The 22,828-nt window shown below is 43.5% G+C and overlaps 2 long non-coding RNA genes across 4 annotated transcripts in view; one reads left to right on the plus strand and one right to left on the minus strand.

Moving 5' to 3' along the window:
• Positions 1 to 22,828, minus strand: part of LOC110262124 — a 103,478-nt gene that overhangs the window by 8,773 nt on the left and 71,877 nt on the right. Inside the window, exon 2 of the long non-coding RNA XR_002346705.1 lies at positions 21,480 to 21,547. This is a non-coding gene — a long non-coding RNA (uncharacterized LOC110262124). The remainder of the gene's footprint in view (positions 1 to 21,479; positions 21,548 to 22,828) is intronic.
• Positions 1,908 to 21,541, plus strand: LOC102159522. 3 transcript variants are annotated; one of them, XR_002346701.1, is made up of 5 exons: positions 1,908 to 2,045; positions 3,175 to 4,094; positions 4,886 to 5,013; positions 19,704 to 19,821; positions 20,769 to 21,541. It is a non-coding gene; the product is annotated as an uncharacterized LOC102159522 (long non-coding RNA). The 3 variants fall into 3 exon arrangements; XR_002346700.1 differs by having other exon boundaries at positions 3,175 to 4,002; positions 20,769 to 21,539; XR_301182.3 differs by lacking the exons at positions 1,908 to 2,045; positions 3,175 to 4,094; positions 4,886 to 5,013 and adding an exon at positions 18,041 to 18,328 and having other exon boundaries at positions 20,769 to 21,530.

Here is a 22,828-nt window from a genome sequence, read left to right on the forward strand (position 1 = left end):
TGTGCCACAGTGGGGACTCCCCATTTGGATTTTTTGGAGCATTTTCTTGAAGGATAAAAATACAGAAATGTATTCAAGTCCTAAGTGTACTGCTGAAAGAATTAACACAGGTGAGCTCTTCTTGTAACCACACCCAGGTCAAGTAATAGAATATTGTCAGACTTTTCCCCCCTTCTCCCAAAGTAATTACATTCCTGTAACCTAACTCCTAAAGATTAGCCATGCCTGTTTTTGAAATTCATATAAATGGAATCATACAACATGCACTCTTACGTCTGGCTTCCTTCATTCAACATTATGAGTCATTCGTGTACTTGCCCATAACTATAATATATGCATTTACATTGCTTATTATATTCTATTATGTGAATATACCACAATTTATTTACTGATGGACATTTGGGTTCTTTCCAACTTTTAGCTATTAGCAAATAATGATGCTGTAAAGTTTCTTATGCATGTCTTTTATTTTATTTTATTTTATTTTTATTTTGCTTTTTCTAGGGCAGCCCTCTCGAAATATGGAGGTTCACAGGCTAGGGGTCGAATTGGAGCTGTAGCTGCAGGCCTACGCCAGAGCCACGGCAACTCGTTATCCGAGTCGCATCTGCAACCCACACCACAGCTCACTGCAACGCCAGATCCTCAACCCACGGAGCAAGGCCAGGGATCAAACCCGCAACCCCATGGCTCCTAGTTGGATACGTTAACCACTGCGCCACGACGGGAACTCTAGGCATGTCTTTTATAATACATGTGCATACATTTCTATTGGGTATATATCTGGGAATGAAATTTTGGGGTCATGAGGAAAGTTCTATGAACTTGGCCAGTTATCTTTGTAAATTTACTATGATTATTCCTTGCACATTAATTATGGTGTGGTTTTTATGTGTTCTTATTTACTCTGGATGTTAATTCTGTGCTATCGCTGTTTTAAATGTTTTCTCCTGGTCTTTATTTATATTGCCTCTTATTTCACCAAGTTTAAAACTTTTATGCAGTCAAATCTATGAATCTTTTTCTTTATAGCTTCTGGAGTTTATATCTTGCTTAGAAAGTCCTTTCCTATCTCAAGACTGTAAAATATTCTCTCATTTCCTTCTAATACTCATTCCAATTCTCACATTAGGGTTTTTAATCAGCATGGATTTTATGAGGGTGAGAGTCAGAGATTAATTATTATCCAATATTTAGAAGGTGAATGAAATTATACCATTTGCTGCCTATATTTTTAGATTTAATTAATTAATTAATTTTGCATTTTAGGGCCGCATATGCAGCATGTGGAGGTTCCTAGGCTAGAGGTCCAATCGGAGCTGCAGCTGCCAGCCTACACCACAGCCATAACAATGCAGGGTCTGAGCCACCTCTGCAACCTACACCACAGCTCACAGCAATGCTGAATCCTTAACCTACCGAGTGAGGCCAGGGATAGAGCCCACATCCTCATGGATACTCATTGGATTGGTTACTGCTGAGGCACAGCAGGAACTCCTGATATATTATTTTTTTAAATTTCAACATAGGTGATAACATCAAAGAGACAAGATTGTCACTGCCAAAAATTTTTTAAAAATGTTTTTTCTTTGGAAGAGTTCTCCCTAGCTTAAGCCTGAGTTAGGTTTTAAATGGGGCAAATATTCTATATCAGTTGTTGCTACCCCAAATGCCATGCTTACAAATGGTCAGTGACTATTTATTCATTTATTGTGTATTTATGGATCTTGTTTTTTTTGGGGGGGGGTTGTTGGGTGTTTTTTGTTTTGTTTTGTTTTGTTTTTTTGGCTGCCCTATAGCACATGGAGTTCCCAGGCCAGGGATCAGATCTGAGCTACAGTTGTGACCTAGGCCACAGCTGCAGAAATTCTGGATCTTTAACCCATTGCAGCAGGCCCGGGATCCAACCTGTGCCCTGGCACTGCATAGATGCCACCAATCCTGTTGCACCATAGTGAGAACTCCTATTTATGGATCTTTACAGTGTGGTTCCTATGGACTTCTGTGTCTAATGAAGAGGAAGACTACATTCTGGAATCTTCCAGGTAACCTGAAGCACATTGGTTCTGGGTTCTCAGGTCAGGAAAACCACAGCTGCTTCTTCCCTCCTGAGGCTCCAGATCCTTTCAATTGGAGTAGATGCTCCAAAGAGGTTATGTGCTCTGAGTCCATCCTCAGTACAGAAGGGGGTCTGGTATATACACTTTGTCACAAATCCCCTGGGTCACATTTTGTTTATAGACATGACTTCCTCAAATAAGGCTGCCCACTTAAGAGAAACAATTTCACTGACCACTTGGATGATGGGTATAGGGTCACATATGGAGAAGTGTGTTTGAACTCAGTCTGTTCTCCCCTTCTTGTCTGAAATGCTGCACTGGCTCATTGTGCCTATTAACTGGTGGTGCTCAGAATTGTCTGGCTATTCGCAGACTCTCCAGTTGCTCTCAGTGGGAGGTGCTTTTGTTCTGGAGGCCCATCCTCTTTGAAACCTTTTTCTTTACACGCTTTTGGGAAGGCTGATTACTTGCGATTGAGTGTTATAAGTCTGGATCTTGAGCTGGGATGAGGAGAAGAAACACACCTCACCCCCTTGCCTCAGTCTGACAAAGAGCTCGGTTTCAGGCTGGTGAGCTGCACATGCAACTGTGAACCCTCTGAGCTCGTTTGCTTGGAAATTGCTCTGCTGGCCACGCACCCAGAAATGTAAGCAAAAGTGGCCCGAAATCACTCATTTTGCTGCCTGCATTCTTAGTTTCACAATTTAAGGATTTGGTTGGTGCCTGTCCTAAAAGTATGGAATTTTCTCCTGTTTGTGACACATAGCATTGTGTGTGTGTGTGTGTGTGTGTGTGTGTGTGTGTGTGTGTGCATGCACGTGTGTGCACACGCGAGTGCAGAATACATGGGCTTGTCTGCACAGGTATGTTTTCAGCAGAACTATTTATACTTACAGGCTGGCAGTGATCAAAGATTGTGGTGTATGGCGGGTTTTGATTTCCAGAATTGTCTTTTTGTATATGTAGGTTGGCATCTTTGAAGAAACGTGATGGATCCATTTTGCATGTGTGTGTAGCTGATTCACTAAGTAGAGGATCCTGCCTCAGAAATATCAGAGGATCCTTTACTTTGAAGAGGTCAATGTGTCTTTTTTTTTTTTTTTTTTTTTTGCAGGAACAGGTGTATTTGACCACACACTGGGGGAAGTGGGGGAAGTAAAGACCTGAGCTTTGAGGAAGTCAAGCTGGAGGCCCTCAGAGGTGGTTATTTATATCAGAGTGATGTGTATTGAAAGCCAAAGACTTTCATTCCCCCACCATCACGGAGCTGATTTAGAGAAGAGGAAGGGCGTGTATTTCGCCTTCTTAAATATCTGCTGCAAGAACTTCTGGTGTGGGTCAGACTGCTCATGATCCATGCACAGGCTTTATGGTAGATGAAAGGGTGTGTCATCAATCTTGTTTCAACTACTTTGTACATAAAATGGCTAACTTCTCATTGGTTGACAGACTGTGTGACTTCATTCTTATTTCCTTTCGCAAGATGCTCCCTATATACCCCCCATGTGAACAGCCTGTTGTGCATGTTTGGGGTGGGGGAGGAAGGACCTTACATTGTCTAAGCTCAAAATAAGAAAATCAGACTCTAACAACAACCCAAAACAATGCATTAGAAACTCTTGTGGTGCCACTAACATAAATGAAGTCTCACATAATTAGCTTTCATTTTATATCTCTTGCATTGTAAAATCCCTCCCTGCCCACACCCCACCCCCATTCAGGCTCTTTTGGTTATGAGAAATGAGTGTGTTTTAGGACCAACATGTCAGAATTATGAGGAAGAAACTTGGCAGTGGAACAAACTATGTGATACGCTTGACAAGAACTGAGAAACGACCCATTTCAGGTTTTCTGAGGCAGCCTTTCATTTTTGGTTCAGCAATATAGCCCAGAAGCCACAGAATGGGAAGCACCGTTGCCAGCACCATGAGGGTCATAAAGAGTAAGTCTTTACTAAGGAACCAACGCAGGAGATTTCTGTACAGAAAAATGAGGTGTCTGTAGGAGAAGAACTTAGTCCTGCGTCCACCAAGGGTAGGTGGAAATTGAAAAGAGAGCACTCATGATCGGTTGTTTCAAGTGAGAAGACCAAGATGCAGAACCCCCAGAAGGATGGAGCAGTAAGAAAATGTGAGGTGGTGGGAAACATGAGCACGTTGACACAAATGTTCAGCTCTTTCTGGGTTTGCCTAATCCCAGGCCTTTGGAGTTTGCCTTTTACGAGGGTAAACATGGTTTAATAGTGAGCAAATATTAGTTCACGTAATTCAAACCTGTTGAGCTGAACAGGAAACGTTCAAGGGAAATCTGCAGGTGCCTGCAAGCAAGGGTGATGTTGGAAGAATCTTAGCATATCAGTGCCTTCTCCCCCAAGAGGAGTGTCCCTGGAATGAAGCCACCAACGACAGGAGAGGAAACAGACAGCTTGTAAAAAAAAAAAACCAGGAGCAGTGGGAGAAGGTTCTGAACTGATTAATGAGCTGCTCACCCTGGGGAGGGTGTAAAAGGCATCTGGGATATTTGCATTTTTGTTTGTTGATGGGAGGAGGACATCTCATAACTCTCTCTCTCTCCCTAATTCATTCAGGACACGATATTTCCAAGACTACTGCCATCTCAGGGTTAGAATGTGTTTTCAGCTTCATTCCAGCTTTCATCACACAGGCATGTTTTTTAAAAAAGATGATTCCCATGTGATTTAAAAAAAGAAAAGCCAGCCTCCCTTCTAAAAATCCAGTTTTGTCCTGCAGATGCGTTTTTTTTTCCCTTGGAGGGGGCCATGTGATTGCTCCCCTCCTCACCATCCTGCATTCTCTTCATTCCAGGGCCCAGTCACATTGGGATGGAAGTCCTCATCCTCAGGCTCAGAGTGGTGAATGGGAGGCGTGCCTTGCTCAGCCCCAGAGTGGAGACAAATGGGTGTGGAATTCACCATAATCTATGGCAAGAAATGGTACGGTTCCATGAGGGAAAAATAAACAAAGAGCTGATGGAAAATTAATCTCATTAGGGAGATTTGTTTGTGGTGACATTTGAAATGAGGCAGAAAAATGAGTAGAATTTTGACAGATGGCAAAGAGTGTCGCTAGTGTTATTAGAGTATTAACTAACATTCAATAATATCTAAATGCTTTTGAATCTATTCAGAACTCTAATAAAAGGTTTTGTGAGTCCTCAACCCAAGTGGTTTGAATGGGGATCACCACAGACCCCTGGCTCCAGGCTCAGGTGTGTGACCCAGATTAGCCAATAAGAGAATCACATCCCCTTAGCACAGTTATTGGTTCAGAGGTGAGCATGTGACCCAAGTTGGGCCAATCCTGGAGCTTTTCTGGAACCACTGGGGAAAAGGCATCCTTTCTCTGCTGGGGTTGCTGAGCTGGTAGGATATTATTTAGGAGCTGCAAAAGACCTGTTTTGTTACCACAGAGGGAGAACCTGCAGGATGGAGAGATTTTTGAGTACCTGGAGCCAGTTGTGCCTCCTGAAACTCTACCTAGGACTTTTCAGTCACTTCAGCCATTAAATTCACTTTTTTAAAAAATTCACTTTTTAGTAAGTCATTTTGTGCTTAGCCCTTGAAAACACAAACATCCTAACCAATACGGAAGAATTTAAATAGTCTGCTTAAACAAACAAACAACCCCAGTGGGGCAATGGTGTCACAGATTTACAGAGCAGGTTCCTAGCACAAAGAGATCTTCCTGTTGCTAACATTTCTAGGTCTCAGTGACTAAAATATTGGAGACATTATTCTTAACCCCCCTGGTCTGAGGCCTCTCACCAATCTAGCTGACTCCCGTGTGCTGGATATTTTTCCATGAATCAGAAATGAAATATGTAGTGCTGTAGCCACAAAGCAATGGAAACAGCTCGTTTGCCTTTTGTGTCTCTCCAAGCTCTGTTTTTTCTGGGTCACACGTTGTAAGTGAAGAGTCATAAGGATAATCCTGTTTGGATACATTAACAGTTGAATAGACTATTGAGAAAAGATTTGTTAATCATCAGAAGCAAATTCACCCCAGAAGCATTGCAGACAAAGAGTGCTCCAATTGCCTTGAGCCAACTCATTCTCTGCCCCTTCAGGGAAAACTCTTGGATGTTTGAATTAACTGCCACATTTGGAAATGTGGAGGATAATTGCTTTAATTGACTGCTGACTATGTCCTTGGTACTAAGAATAATATTTCACCTACATTCTTTCTTAATTTCATCGACTCTATGAAGAAGGTCCTAATCCTATTTTACAGGTAGGGAATGAGACAGACACTACCAGGTGCTACCCAATATCCATCCTCTCCTTGGGGTTCCTTACTGAAAGATAACCCCATGTGGTTACTGCTTCTAGTTCGAAGTCTCTGCTTCATGCTTAGGTGATTACTGCAGACATTTATCATGTTGCAAACATCTTATCATGTCTCTCCTGCAGCTATGGATGGCCATGTGGTATGGTTCTGGCCAGTTAGACTTGAGTAGTCTTTTGGGGATTCCCAGGAAAAATATACTGATATGGACACTGCCCCTTCCTCCTGGTTTCTTCCTTCTCCCTGCATGGAATGTGGGTATGAGGCTGGTGGTGCTGCAGCCATCTTGTGACCTCTGGGCAACCATAAGGAAAACAGCCATATTCTGAGGGTGACAGGGCAAGAAGAGAGAAGGAAACTGGGATATTCTGACATTGCAAAACCACTGTTTCTGCCACAGGTGGCCTACTTTCAGATTTGTTATATGAAAAAAAACATGATTTGGCAGCACAGTAACATTGGGTTTCTGCTACCGGCAACTAAATACCATCCCTTACTGATGCAGGGAAACTGAGCTAAAGGAGTTTAAGGGATTTGCTTGCATTTCTGTATAAAGTGGTGAGTCTAAGCTAAATGAGACATAGTACCCAGCCTTAAAGAGTTCAAGCCGAGTTTGGGAAGCAGATACATAAAGAAATAATTATAGTATAATGTCACTAGTATACCAATATGATTTGCTTAGGGTATCATGGATGCCAAAATAAAAACAAAAGACAGAGAGTCAAAAGTGGAACAAGAGTTAGCCAGGCAAAGCAGAGAGGTGGGAAAAGAGATTACAGCTTGAATAAAAGGTATGGAAGTGAGCTATAGCATATGCAGGGAGCTGCTATGAGTTGTTGGAGAATAAAGTATGAGGCAGGCAGTGGTGAAAATTGCAGCTGGGGGGATGTTCCATTTTGCTGTTGCTGCCTAATAAGCCATCCCCAAAACTTAGTGGCTTAAAACTATATTTTATCATTTCTGGTAATTCTGCAGTCTGAACTGAGTTCAGCTGGCTAGATATTCTGTTCATGGAATATCTGTTGGGGTTGGAACATCCAAAAAAATTTCTAACTTCCAAATCTGGGGCTTCCACTGGGATACATGGAAGAGATGGGGCTCTCTCTCTTTCTCTCACCTCTTCATGTGGATAGCTACAGGGATTCCTCCTAGCATTATGAAATCAGGGTACATGGCAAATGGCTTCCAACTGAGGGAAAGAGGAAGCTTCCAGTGCATTTAAGGTGTGGGTTCAGAAGTACCAGAATATCATTTCCATTGCACTCTGTTGATCAAAGCAAGTCACAGGCTAGGCCTGAGTAGGGGGAGGATGTAGCTTCTATTTCTTGATGGGAGGAGCAGTACACACACACAGGGAGAGATGAATTAACAGTGGTTCTCTTTGGCGGCTACCTATCACAGAGGTGAGAAGGATGCAGATGAAGGACAAACTGGTCCACTTGTCGGGTAGGTTGATGTGAACCCTGACCTGGGGGGTTTGCCTTGCTTCATATTTGGGATCAGAAAGGAAAATACCTCTCAAACTGCCCCGATTTATCAGAATATAACAGACAGAGTAGTGTGATTAGGGAGAGGAAGGGCTGGAGCTTGGTTTCTCTGAACCCCCTTCAGTTTCCATGTGGTTTAGACCAGATGCCGTGGTTCCCATGTCTTGCGGGAGATGGTTGAGTTGAGAATCAGAGGGGTCCACGGTGGTGGGGGGCAAGGAGAACTCCCAGCAATAGCTGGGTGGGCCTCTCAGGTCAGGAGCTGGAGGGGAGCATGGCAGAGTGCCCTTGGGGTCAGAATGGCAGGGAAGATGAGCAAGTTGAGTCCAGCCGCCTCACAGTGGGAATCAGTGAGAATCTGGAGGATGTGATAGGGATTTGAGCATTTTATCTTCTACCCTTCCAACTCTCACCTACCAGGGTCACAAAAGACAAAGCCCCTCCCACCCAGTGAACTACCCAGACATTGCATTGGAGAGCATCTAGGGGAAGCGTAGACTGTGCCTGAAGGGACAACTGTTTTTAAATGGTCTCCTCATAGCACTTCCTGGACATCACTGAAATTAACCAGCAAGAGAGGCTCTGGAGGAAGAATAAGTTATAATGAAATAAAGAACCACGTTCTGTAAAGTTACAAAGACATCATAGGAAAAGTGACAGATGCAGCAGGGCAGTTGCCTCTGTGGGAGAGATAGGGAAGGGGGGGATCTGTGGGGCGCTTTGGCTGTTTTAGAGATAAGGCTTTATCTCTAAAGTTAGGGGATAGGTATGGGTGTTGTTACATTTTTTATGCCTTTTTGTGGGTTTAAAATTGTCCATAATGTAACTTTTTGCAAAGCTGCCATTCTGAATAGAACTGTGAGCCGCCAATGCCAGGTTTAGGTCTTGAACATATTGCATGGGAATGGGAATATAGAAAGCGGCTTGAAGTGGAGTTAGATCTGATTGTTGGAAAAATCACCCAGGCTGGATATGAAGAGGACAAGAGTAGAGACAATGAGGTCAGTGAGCAGGCTGCCACACCAATCCCCTGAGGGGTGACAGTGACCTGACATCCCAGGTGACATCCCAGGTTAGGATGGCTTAGGAGTCAGGCTGGTAATTAGGACCTGGTAATTGACAAGATAAGGGCAGGAGGGTGGTGTGAGTGAGTGGGAACCCCACCCCCAGTGGCTGAGATAAGGGAATCCAAGTGGAGGACTTATTTAGATGAGGAGGTGAAAAGATCACTCTCAGGACAGGTTGGGCTTGAGATGCCTGTGGAATGTCCTGGGGGAGGATGGATGCCTGAGTCTGGACCCCAGGGAGGAGATCTGGGAAACCTCAGCACAGATGCAGATTGGAGCTGCAGAGGGAGGTGAGATCCTCTGAGGCAGAGCAGGTAGGAGAATAGCAAAGAGGAGGCTGGATAGACCAGGGTGGAGCATCCTGTCATGCAGAGAGAGAAGCTCCATCTTCTCCAGCTCTGCAGCACCCCCGGCCCTCCCCTCTGATGAGCAGAAAGAATGGCCAGCCCCAGCCACCTGCTGTGATGGGTTCCCCTCACTGGTCTCCCCACTGTATGGCCCAGTCCTTCCAGCCCTTGCCCATCCTGTTCTCTATTTGCTGTCCCGGTTGGCCTGTCTGATGGCTTGCTCTCCTTTGTCTCCAGAATTATTAAAAGGGCCAGAGAGAAAGGGTTTCTTCCACCACCAGATCTGAACTGAGATTCTCACTCATGAAGCAGAAGGCCCAGCAATTCCCCCAGGGCCTGTCTCCTTCAAGAACAGAGCACAATAAAGGCCAGTCCCAGAGCCCCCTCTGCACGAGCTGCCATGTGGAGGAAGAGTATATAAGGCAGTTAATTGTCTAGTTGGCCCCTTTGCCTCAGCCTCCCATCTCCCCCTTTTTTCTTAATAAATAAATGCAAGGCCATATCAGCTTTTGATTGTCCCCGTTGACAACTTAGGCATCCTCTTTTCTACCCAGTCCCTGGAAATCTCTTTGTTTCTCACATTTTGAATTTTGATGTGAAGTTTAGACTGATTTGGGCAGGAATGGCTCTGAGCTCTAGGGGGGGAAAAAGTGTTTCTGTCTCAAATTGGAATTGAGAATGTGAGAAAAGTCAAAACAACAAAGCTGCATTTCAGAAATATCAATTTCTCAAAGCATTTCTCCAAAAATGTAGATTTCAATTATGGAATGAAAATATATTGGAGGGAACATTAGAGCTATGAAATAAGATAAGCAAGAAAGGAAAGTATTCATACAGAAAGCATTTTAATGACTCATTCCAAACTGCTGTGGCATCTATCTCCTCTGAGATCTTAGAACTGCTTTTGGAGTGATTTACTTACCAGCCGCTTTGGAACTCGCCTGAATAAACCATAACCTTCTGCTCTAAAATATGTGCCAAGAAGAACAGGTATGTGCAAATGAGCAATCTCCATTCTCATGATCTTTCTTTTCACTCAGTTGTTCAGGAGAGAGCAAAACCTCCATTGGTTCATTCCCCTGCCTCCAGACTGAATATCCACCATCTCAGAAAGCAGGCAGCCATTCTCTATCAAGCACTCCTAGGGAAACTTGCTCACTGCTTTGGTATTTGGTTTCCTTTTCTTGAGCATCTGATCGTTTTTTGATGTGCCCTCTAGTTCTGGGGACCCCTCATTGCCACCACTTTTATTCTTGGCTTGCCCTTGTGGGATGGTAGCCCTGACCCAGTCCTTCTATCTGTCCTCATTTTGGGTCAGGTGACGGTTAGCTGATTGGATCAATAGCCTGGGGGAGGGATGTGTTAGCGAGGTCCTGAGTTGAATGTAGTGCTTTTCCCAAGTAACATACTTGCATTTTTAATAGGAGTCTCCTGGGGGAGGGGGAGTGTTCATTTCTAGACATTAAAACAAGCTGGTGTGTGCATGTGTGTGTGTGTGATGGGAGGGAGAGAGAAGAAGAGGAAGAGGAGGAGGAGGAAGAGCGTGGCTACCATTTGTCAATGCAGCAAGAAGAATGCAAGAGTAGCCTTTGTCCCTCCCATCCAGAGATGACCACTGCTAATATCTTGGCATATATCCTCCCAAGCACCCAGTGTTATAGATATGAACATCCTTATCTCTAGCAGTCAAATTTAGACACTTATAAAACTCAAAAGTTGTACACATAGTTTCTATATGTACCATTTAGTAACACTTACACTCCTGCTCCAGTAATCGCACTTGTAGGAATTTATGCTAAAGGAGAAACTAAAATGATAAGATATCATTAGCTATTATGTATTGAATTTTAATTGTGTACCAAGGGTTTTACATTGACTCATTCCTACACCAGGCCTACAAAGCAGATAACATTATCCTTCACTAAATAGGATGGAGAAGGGAAGGACCTTGTCCGGGTCATTCTGGAGCTGGGGCTCAGTGAGTGTGGAGGAAGGAAATCCCAGGAAAAAAGCATCCTCCACCTGGATCCTCTCAGAGATGAGCATACCCCTTGTCCCAGAGTCTCCTGTCCTCTCCAAAGGCATCAAAAACCCTGGGTGGGAAGCATGTGATCCAAAGTCTTGCCCTCACCTTTAGGGGTGGGTGATAGCAGATGACAATGCCTGTTGCGCCTCCTGCCTGTCCAGTTTCAGCTCTTCCTTGAAAGCACCTCTTCCAGGAAGCCTTCTCTCAAATCTCTCGGATCAGTTCTGCCTCTCTTTTCTTTCTTCCCTTGCAGGGCTGGAGCTACCTCATACAGTTTGGAAGAGAGTCTACCGCCTTCCAGCCTGCCTTAGTGTTTCTCAAAATATATTCTTAGGGTCCCAAGCAGAGGTCTCTGGGGAGCTGTTAAATGTGCAGACTGGCTCAGCAGGTTTAGAACCAGACAGTGTCCATGAGGATGAAGTCTGATCCCTGGCCTTGCTCAGTGGGTTAAGGATCTGGTGATGCTGTGGCTGTGGGTGTAGGTCACTGCTGAAGCTCTGATTCAACTCCTAGCATGGGAACTTCCATATGCCACAGGTGTGGATGTGAGAAAAGAAAAGAAAAAGTACAGCCCAATTGACTTAGATTGTCTGTTGGGGGCCCAGGAATCGGCATGTCACAAGCATTTAGTTGGGGGCAGGGACACTGCTCTGGTGCCTACACCTCCTCAGAGCAAGGACTGTCACATTCTCCTTGAGTTCCCCGGAGCACAGAGCACTGGGAGGTACAGCAGGCATTAGTGTTTGGTGGATTCCTGCAGAGATGTTTTTCTTTAGAAGGAAATGAAAGTGGAGGAGGTAGAAAACGTGGGTGTGGAATAACGGAAGAGGGTATAATTTGAGAGCTTCTGCCAGAGAGTAGATGAGATGGGAAATCTCGAGGGTGGTTTGGGATGCCCACTTTGGGGTCCTTTGAAGACGTATTCAGTCAGTATCTTTTTCCCTCCTTTTTATTCCCACAGATACATACTTGAGTCCCAGGATTTTTTTTTTTTTTTTTTTTTTGAAATCTGGACTTTCAATGCCAGAATGAGTAATTGTGTATAAAGTGGGTCACAAGGAAGTGATAACTAATGCACAGACTATTTTAACTGCTGAATCAGAAATCTCTATGCTACATTATGAAATATGCGGGAAGGAAAAATAAGCAGATGATAGGAGTGGAAAGAATCCTAAAATAATATTTTCACAAACAAATTCTGGCCCAACGTACGCCGGAGGGGTGGGGGAACTGCAATAATCCGCACTTCTGAGAGTGGAAGAATTGAAATAGAATTGCCGAACTGGCTAACTTTCTGAATGACATCAGACCTTCTGAGGCACATGACCACACAAAGCCACAGCCTGAAAGGCTTGGGCAACGTCTTGGGTCATCTTAGTCACTCTGCTTCCTAGCACAGGCGGGCAGTGCTTAAAGAAAGCAAAGACAAAACGAAACCCAAATGGAATTTAAAGTTGTCTTCTGCTTGCTCCTCTTAAACAAACAAAACCTATCTTTTCAGTTTAACTTTGTTTCATAGATTTTTTTTCCCCTTGTGGCAAAATACGCACAACATAAATATTACCGTTTTTACCATGCCTAAGTGTACAATTCAGTGGCATTGAGTACATGTGTGGTGTTTTGCAACTATCACCACTATTTCTAGAACTTTTTCATCAACCCATACGGAAACTCTGTACCAAACAGGCAACAACTTGCCACTCTCGCTACCCCACCAGTCCTTGGTAAACATCCTTTTAATTTCTATCTTTAGGAATTTGCCTATTCCAGGAACCTCATACAATGGGAATAACATAATCTTTGTCCTTTGGGAGACAAAAAAAAAAAAAAAAAATCTTTAGCCCTTTTCAATTATCATCCTGTTTTCAAGGTTCTCCCATGTTACAGCAAGTGTCAGAATTCTGTTCATCTTTATGGCTGAGTAACATTTTATACCCGTATTCATTTTTTTCTGGCTATACTTATGACATGCAGAAAGTTCCCAGGCCAGGGATGGAACCCACACCACAGCAGTAACCTGAGCCATACCAGTGACAACCTTGGATCCTTAACCCACTGAGCCACCAGAGAACTCCAGTATTACATTTTCTTTATCCCTTCATAGGCTGGTGGACAGTTGGGTTGTTCCACCTCTGGCCTTTGTAAATGATGCTGCTATGAGCACTTGTGTGCAAGTGTCTCGTTCAGTCCCTATTTTCAATTCTTTTGAGTATATACCTAGGAATGGGACTGCTGTATCGTATGCTAATTCTGTGTTTAATTTCTAAGGAATGACAAGCTGTTTTCCACAGCAGCTGTACCATTTTACAGTCCCACAAGCACATAGAAGGGTTCCAGTTTTTCCACATCCTGCCAACACTTGCCGTTTTCCATTTTTCAAAAATAATATCCATCCTGGAGTTCCCTGGTGGCCTAGTAGTTAAGGTCTTAGTGTTGTCACTGCAGCAGCTTTGGTCATTGCCGAGGTATGGTTTCGAACCCTGCCTCAGGAAATTCTGCGTGCCACAGGAGCAGCCAAAAAAAAAAAAAGCCATCCTAATGGTTGTGAAATGGTATTTCACTGTGGTCTGGATAGATTTTCAAACAGAAGTCATACCAAGGGCATGTATTTTAGGTAATTTCACATAATTTAGGTTTTGAACAGAAACTAAGAATCATAACATAGGCTGAAAATAATGATAAGGATGTTTGTAATTCATCTGAATGCTCACAGTATCTTTTTATTTATCCTGTTTTTGGTGTGAGGTTCTAAATTGCCCTCCCATAGACTCTTCTTGTGTATTACTTAATTTTTCTTCCTGATGTAAGTTTCAAATTTTATCTAGTGTTCTAAAAATAATTTGTGTACATGACATTCAGAGATGTGTTCATCTCTGATGACGACTGTTCTTACATATGGTGCCTTATTGCACCAATTCTCAAGGTTGAACACATTCTTTGCATTCCATTGTTAAGTTCTGCAGCATTTTATAGTCATAAGGAACAAAGATAAGAAGCTGTTTCTTTGAAGTTGACCTGTGTGGTCTTTTCTTAAAACATTTGTTATAGTCCAATGACAGACCTAATATATTGAAATACTCTGTTAAATCTTAATTTTCTTTAGGCATAATCGACACATTTGATAAAGAGAGATCTTTCAGGAGTTTCTGTCGTGGCTCATGGGTTATGAACCAGACTAGTTAGTATCCATGAGGATGTGTGTTTGATCCTTGGCCTTGCTCAGTGGGTTAAGGATCTGGCATTGCCTTGAGCTGTGGTGTAGGTTGCAGATGTGGCTTAGATCTGGCGTGGCTGTGGCTGTGGTATAGGCAGGCAGCTGCAGCTCTGATTTGACCCCTAGCCTGGGAACTTCCATATGTTGCAGGTGTGGCCATAAAAAGCATAAAAAAAAAAAAAAGAGAGAGAGAGAGAGATTTCATGAACACTTGGTTAATAAGAATTTGAGTGCGTGCTATGAGCTAGCCATTGGACTAGTTGCTGGACACACACTGGTGACTAAACAGACCTCTTGGCATGTGGTGGACATTTCCAGAAAGGGATATGTCTATTGTTCTTACAGTCTTCTTGACTAATAAGTTAAAGGATAGCTCATAAAACTTCAGAGATAAATTTGGCCCAGGATCAGATTGTACTTATTGAATTGACTTTTACGTGATTGTCCTAAAAGGATTTGAGCTAGCTTATAAAAGATACATACAATATTGTTAATATATAGAAAGGTAGAATCCAGATCAAGTAAGAAAGGTAGAAACATGCTTGCCCTAATTGGCATATGTTTGACACAATTACTGTTATATAATTACTCTGTTTGACACAAATCTAGGGATTCCTTTGCTTGGAGAAAAAGAATTAATGTGGATTTCCACAGTAGAGAGAGGCTCATTTATCTCCTAGAACAAGAAGCCTGAAATTATGAGGCCCAGGGCTGGCTTGGTAATTCTCTATTAGGAATCCAGGTTCGTCATCTTTCTGCTCTACCATCCTTAGCATGTAGACCTTTGTCCTCATGCTCTCACCTCGTGGTCCCCAAATGGTTGCTGTACCTCAAGGCAGGAAGAAAGGAGAAGGGTCAAGGGGCAAGAGCTTCCTCCTACTTTTCTTTTTTATCCAGCCAAGGACAATGAAGGATCTAAGGTTTCATCCTGTTTGCCAGCTAAGAAGTTAGCCTGCTGTGCTTTCATGGTTGCTGGCAGAAGTCATGAGACTCCTGGGTGAGAGGCAGCCACCCTGGTTACTCAGCACGCAGCCAGTAGCACGATTTACCGTAGTTCTCCTTGCCCTCAAGTCCCATAAGGGCCATCCAGATAGGCCCACAGGAATGCCTGCACACCCACTGGGTTGCCTCATGGGAGAGGAGCCTGAACTCAGGGACCCTAGATCTTACGCAATGGGCAGCAGGCAAGCCTGCCCTTTGCTCTGGAAAGACCGTGTCTCTGTCTTCCAAGGCCTTGTGCTATTCAAGCATCCTTGGGAAGATAAGCCCTGGTGCTCAGTAAGTGCCTTTGCTTGCAAGGTATACAGAACTGAGAAAGACCATGGAGAACTATCTCCCAACCAGATCCTCCCCTGACTTCTGCCTATAAGTTACTGGCCAGAACTATATCATGGCACCATCTCTAACTGTTGGGAGGCTATGAAACTGAGTATTCTCCCAGGGCAATACTCTAAACAAAACAGTGGTCCTGTTCAGAAGGAAAGGAAAACAAGAGATGGAGCTTCTCACAAGCAGGGAGAGAACTGTGCCTCCCCCCCACTGTGTTTTTATCTGTGTAGCCAATGTCTTTTTTCCTGCTTTTTTATGATGCTTTATTGATCCTGCCGGAAGGAATTTGTACAACTTAGAAGAAAACTCCAGTCAAGTATCATTTTGCAAATTTCAAACGAACCATTGGTAGTTTAGTGCAGAACTGAAATGTCACAACTTATTGTAAGCCTGTGACTCCTTAGAACTTTCCCCATTAAAAAAAAAAAATTGTATTCGTTATTTTTATAGGTCTTTTTTAGGGGGGGTGAGGATAACAATTCTTTTCATTTAAGAAAATGCTTATGTCCTGAAATTTCTCCCAGTCTTTGAGTATCTATAGCTTAAGAGACAGGTTCTACTTTGCAAACAGATAAGTGTTTGGTAAGAGGTTTATAAATACACCTTTTCTGGTTTCATTTATTTTAAGAGAATTTTTTCACCTCATGACAGTCTTTTGGGGCTGACAACGTTACTATAGTAACCATGCTCCAAAATGCTGGTTGCCAGTGGATATTGATCCCTAGCACCTCTCCTAGGTGCTCACTCCCCTGTAGGATGGAGGCCCTGCTCAGAACCCAGGAACACATGCCGGGTGGCGCTTGGTATTATAACAGACACCTACTGGCTCTTCCTCCCAGGAACCAGTCTAAAGATTCCATTGAGAACCCTGGCCTGACCCCTGGCATCAAGGCTTAGGTTTCCACCGTTAGCAGACAGAGGCAAAACTTCTTTGTTTCCTTTTTAGCTGCACTCTGATAGCTCAGGAACTCAGTCCATGCCAACACCTAAGGCACTGAGGGAAAATTTTGAATGTGAATGGACATGCCTCCCCCAGAGGCAGAGAAGTTTGCAAATTACTTTTCAAAGCCCTTATGGTATGATTTTGACATAAAAATGCCTCTTTCCCGAGAAGGAAGAAGAGATTTTAATCTGGGCGGTGCCTTGGGAGTTTAATGACAGAGCAGAATCTGGGGGTGTTGTGGAGGTGACTGTCAAGGTTGTGGTGGGGTGACTGCAGATGGGTTGACTTCTCATCTCCACAAATGGGGGAGCGCCTCCCCTCTTCAGCAACATTCTGTGTGTGAGAAGGGGGTGGGGAGGGCTTGTTGGAGAAAGTAGCCCTGAAAACTCCATTCTCCTTGCCAAGAATTAATGGACTGTCTTCAACGTGCATGAGAATCTGTTCAGTGAGGGGACCAGGGGAGCCAAAATGAGGCCTCCACAGACCTGATTTGGCACCGACCTATCTCTGTGTGAGAAGCTCTGGATGTGTTTATTTTACTCTCTGCTGTGATTAAGGAAAAAACAAACAAAAACCCTGCAAAGGTTCATTGAGACAACAGTTGGTCACAAAAACGGAATTTGAACCAAGATAACGCTGGTTACATTTTAGCCACATGTTCCCGAAGCAGCCGGGGGCCCTAACAGTTGAACACATAGCCTTTCATAGATGTAAAAGTACTCAAATGATCATAGACTTTATATAAATAAAGGAATCTGCCTACACACACATGTGCACACAGTGATATCTTTGATATCTCAGGAACAACCGAAGGAATTAAAGGATGCCGAGACCAAGTGAGATATTTCACTTTCTTGTCCTCTTAGTCCTGTATTGTGAGGGCCAAACGTGTTGGTAGAGTGGAAATCCAGGGAGAAACTCCTCCCCAGTCACTTAAACTGACAGCCAGCCTTGATGGAGCTCTGTGAGCCAGGCACTCTTCCTCAGTGCTCTCTGCTAGGGTTGCCTCACAGTCCTTTCAGGTGAAATGCTAGCATTGGTCCCTGCTTTACTGTTGGGGCAAATGAAGCACAGAGAAGTTTGGTGACTTGCTCAGCATCACACAGCTAATTGTACAGGACCGATGCTTCTTCTGTAAAAAGATACACAGCCCCCCTCTAGCTTTGTGGCTCAGCGTTCTCAGGGTAAAATGCTACAGCAGGAAAGGGAGGGGAGATCTGGCTGGGATATACCAAAGGGAGAAAAACAAGGGAGGCTCTTAAAGTCCAGGCAAGGCAATGCCTCCCATGACAGGGCAATGGCTCATCAGTGAGATATCAGTCAGGCTCCCCAGCCTCAGAGGCCCGTCCAGGGTTTCTGTGCTGCCCAGAGCATGTTGCTTAATCGCCTGTGGGGGAGCTGCAGCCCTGGAAAGGAGCCTGGGCTGTGGGGCTGCCAGGACCTGGCTGGTCTTCTACTCCAAGACAGAGGAGAATATCATTCTTGGGTAAAATCTCCTTCAAATGACCTTTGTGAGAGAAGTCCTGTCTGCTTCAGCATCTGCCTTCCTCGGTATGTCCTCTGAGATGCAGCCTGCCGCCCTGACATCCTCAGGTTCTGGTAATGGTGCTTCTAGGGGAGTGAAGTCCCTCCCAGCATTGCTGGTCTGCAGGGATCCTGTCATGCTGACAGCAGTGTGACACCTGAGTACAGACTGGCTTTTCAGCCACATGCACCTCTTTTTAGTTTACACTGCCTCTTTCCCCTGGAGAATCAAGCTGTGTTTAATCCAAATAATAGGTATGAAATGTTTGGAATTGTGATGTCACTGTCTGCTGTTGGAAATTGAAAGGCAGAAGTAACATATGCCAACACATTCCCTCAGAATTTCTCTTTTTCTTTTCTTTCCTTTTTGCTTTTTAGGGCTACACCTGCAGCATATGGAAGTTCCCAGGCTAGGGGCTGAATCGAAGCTGCAGCTGCCGGCCTACACCATTGTTCACGGCAATGCTGAATCCGTAACCCACTGAGTGAGGCCAGGGATGGAACCCGTGTCCTCACGGAAATCAGTTGGATTTGTTTCCACTGCGCCACAATGGGAACTACCGCTTGGAATTTCTTTACCTGCCCTTTCAACATAGTAACAGAGCCTCTTAGATCTCAAAACTTGTCACCAATGAACATGTAGTGGTCCAAATGATGAATGCTTCTATCTTTAAAATATGCATTATTATATAATTATTTGGTTTAAAAAATATGGATAGATTTAGAAAAAGATGGCTAGATCATTTAACAAACTTTCTAAATCCAAAGTCAAGCCCTCCTGGTTAAACCTATATTATGTCTCATTGGTTTGGTTTTAAATGAATGATTTAAAGAATAATTTATCTGTTCCTCTAAAGACTTTAATTTTTAAAAAATCCAACTGGGGATAATTGTTCACATCTGCCTAATGATGTTTCTATTGGAAAAGACATAGGAGAATGTACATTTTTGAGTTACAATAGCTTTCAGTTTATAATTAAAATCAAAATGGGAAAATTCAAGTGAAAGACCTAGATATTTTTGAAAGGTGTCCTTTATGTGAGGATTCAAGGTAACGCTTTTTATAAGCATTATCAGATATTGATTTTTTTTCTTATTTTTTCTGCTTTTGTGCAGGCGAGGTAGGAAGAAGCAGATGTTTTGTCTCTGATGAGACAATAATTCACTTCTTTATTATTGATTTGCCTTATGTGTGCTGTTCATTGCTAACTGAGGCCTGCAATGCTGTCTGTGGGGTCCAAAATGTACAAGAAAGAGTCAGAAGGCCTTGGGAGAATTGAAAAAGAAGTCATTGCCCTGCCCTCACTCAGTCACCAAAAATCATGCCCTGTCATCCATGGAGATTTGGAGACTAGTCCTCATGAAATTGCTGTTTCTGACCCTCGTCCTTGTTGCCCCCCAGGCCCTTACCCATGGGATTGAGAATATTAATGCCAGGAAGAGGTCAGACATTGATATTGAAGAGCAGACCTGTGTTGGAATGAATGCAGTTCTAGGGCGAGACTGGTGAATGAAGAAGGGTAAGTATGAATGAGGGCTGACTAGAGCATGACAGAGAAGAAGGTCAAAAGTACCACATGTTAAGCTGAAGCCAAGGTTTTTGGGTTTTTTTTTCTCTTTTTTTGGCCATCCCCATGGCATATGGAGTTCCTGGGCCAGGGACCAGATCTCAGCCAGAGCTGCTGGACCCTTAACCCACTTAACTCATTGTGCCAGGCCAGGGATTGAACCTGAGTGCTAGGGCTCCAGAGACACTTCTGATCCTGCTGCACCATAGCAGGAACTCCTGAAGCCAAGAGTCTAATGAAAGATTAAGGTGTTCTAATAAAAGACAGCAAGTGCTCAGCAAATGCTTCTCAACTGGATAAATCAGAAGATGCTGGTCAGGGGATCCTTGGCGGGTGAAGGTGCAGAGGCAACCAGCTTGGGATGTTAAGGGTCTGCAGAGAGTGTAATTGCGGCTTGAACTGGGGGCATCCTTGGAAGAGTAGGTACCAAGCAACAGGAACAGAACACCGAAGCTGGGCTTGGTTAAGTGGGATGGGGCAGAAACTGCTAATGGCTTACCAGTATCTACTCTCCCCATTGTAACACAACCCAGATTTTAAACTAGATGACAAGGTGCCCAGTTGAAAGACAACATTAGTCAGTCATATTTGCAGCTGGGATGGCCACTAAGGTATAAACAGAAGTTGGAACTATATTCAATATCCTGTGATAAACCATAATGGAGAAGAATATGAAAAAGAATATATATGGTATACATATGCATAACTGAATCACTTTACTGTAGAGCAGAAATTAACATAGCATTGTAAATCAACTACATCTCAATAAATTTTTTTTAAAAAAGAGTTATAAGTGGAGGTTGTTGCACGGGGGGTGGGGGGCGCTCTTCTGTGAAGAGGTGATAGAATACTAACATACTTGTATTTTTCCCTTTTCCCTTCTTCCTGTGCCTTCCTAGAAACGAAAGATCAATGTGATGGTTAGATCTTCAGCTATTGAGTCATGTAGTGAATTTGAAAATGGAAGCCATATCCTAAGGACAGCAGAACAAAAAGATAGAGGAAACCTGGAACATTGATGACTCTGTAGCTCCCATACCACTCAGAATTCAGCCTTCCTTTGTATGAGAAATAAGATATTATCTTATTGAAGCTACTATTATTTCCTCCTTCACCTGGGACATCACAAGCCTAGGGATCTTTGGAAGGTTTCAAACAAAGAGTGAAGAATTAGGGATTTTATTTGTTTAGTTTTTGGTTGTTTATTTTTTAAGTTAAATAGGCTGTAAAATAAAAGTGTTTTAATTTGAAAAAATAGTCTCTGAGCTCTATCATAAAAGGAATCAAGGGGTTATATATTATTGTATTATGTATTTATTTGGCTTAAACAAAAAGAGGGTTTTATTTGCTTATGTAATTGAGAAATCCAGAAGTTGGGTGGGCTTAGGTAAGGCCATCTCTAGTAGCTGGATAAGCCAACCAAGATTCAGTGTCTTTCCATTTCTTCTGAGTCTCCCACGGTTTTTCTTAGATTGTCTCATCTACTGACCACAAAAGCCCAGAAGCCCTTGGCAAAGTCTCCTTATATCTGGACCAGGGGGCTCTCCCCAAACCAGTCACTGTGGCTAGGGTAGCTAGCACACTAGAATCTCTGGATGGTTTGTACTTACCAAACTCCACCCAGAAAACTTCGGTTAGGTTAATTCCTCTCAACTGCATGGCTGGGAAGGAGGGGGCCCTGTTAAGAAAGGGGAAAAGGAAATGCATATGGGGAGGCCACCAATGGCTCTACATCTCTCCTGGCCATTCTTACCATGTAGTGCTATTTCAACGGCTTCAGTTTTATAAAAGGCAAAGGTCTTTTGCTTCCAGATTCATTTGTATTAGCCTGAACGCCAATATTAGGCTTACTGGTTGGGAGTAAGGCATGGGATTGCCAGAGAAACTTTGCTACTCTTCCTTTCATTCATTAATTCAGAAGTAAGTGTTTCCTGAGTACTGGATATACATTCAGCAAGTCCTGCCTGAGGGGATGAGCACATATTAAGTCATGGGGATCAGTGGCTCTAGCACACAGGGACATACATACTCTTCATGAAGGTCAGGAAGCAAGTCTGAAGGCATGGCAACTAGGACAGGTAAGTCTTGCTATGACTAGGAGCTGGGCACTGGATGATGCCCAGAGAGAGTGAACCTGTGTGGGTCCCTAGACAGGGCCCCTGGGTAGGATACTGGTTCTATGCACCCAAGGAAGGGAAAGCAGGATGGGGGTGAAAATAGGGACCTCAAGTGGTGACTTACCAGTGCTGGATTTTATTTTATTTTTTATTTAAAAATTTTTTTAATTAATTAATTTTTTTTTTTTTTTTTTTTTTTTTTTTTTTTTTTTTTTTTTACAGCTGCACCTGCAGGTATGGAAGTGCCTGGGCCAGGGGTCAAATCAGAGCTGCAGCTGCAGGCCTATGCCACAGCCACAGTCACACCAGATCAGAGCTGCATCTGCAACCTACACTGCAGCTCATGGCAATACCTGATCCTTAATGCACTGAGGGAGCACAGGGATTGAAGTCATATCCTTGCGGATACTATGTCGGGTTCTTAACCACTGAGCCACAGTGGGAACTCCCCAGTGCTGGATTTTAACTAGGGTTCTGAATCCTTCTAGGTAAGGAGTCTCTGGGAGGAAGATAGGTAGAGTTAGTGGTGCTTAATTTGGGCTTTGGGAATGTTTAGGGGATAAAATGCCAGGAAATGAGGGAGAAGTTCCTGAAGCTCCCAGGGAGAATCTCTGCCAATACAGCATGTCTGCTGCTCTCCAGACCCTGGGATAGCTTCTTGGGGGTTTTCCATTTATCCTGACACAATTCTTTTTTCCTGTAAGAGTTAGAGAATAAGGGCTCCTTAACCCAAATAGTTCACAGCGTGGTATTGTCTCTATTTAAAATCATCTCCCGTGGGGTTCAATTAACAATGTACATGTCAAATTATGTCACATCCATTAGCTGCTCTAATTTGGTCA

The sequence above is a fragment of the Sus scrofa genome, chromosome 1, assembly GCF_000003025.6.
Source record: "Sus scrofa isolate TJ Tabasco breed Duroc chromosome 1, Sscrofa11.1, whole genome shotgun sequence".
In the NCBI taxonomy this organism is placed as follows: Eukaryota; Metazoa; Chordata; class Mammalia; order Artiodactyla; family Suidae; genus Sus; species Sus scrofa.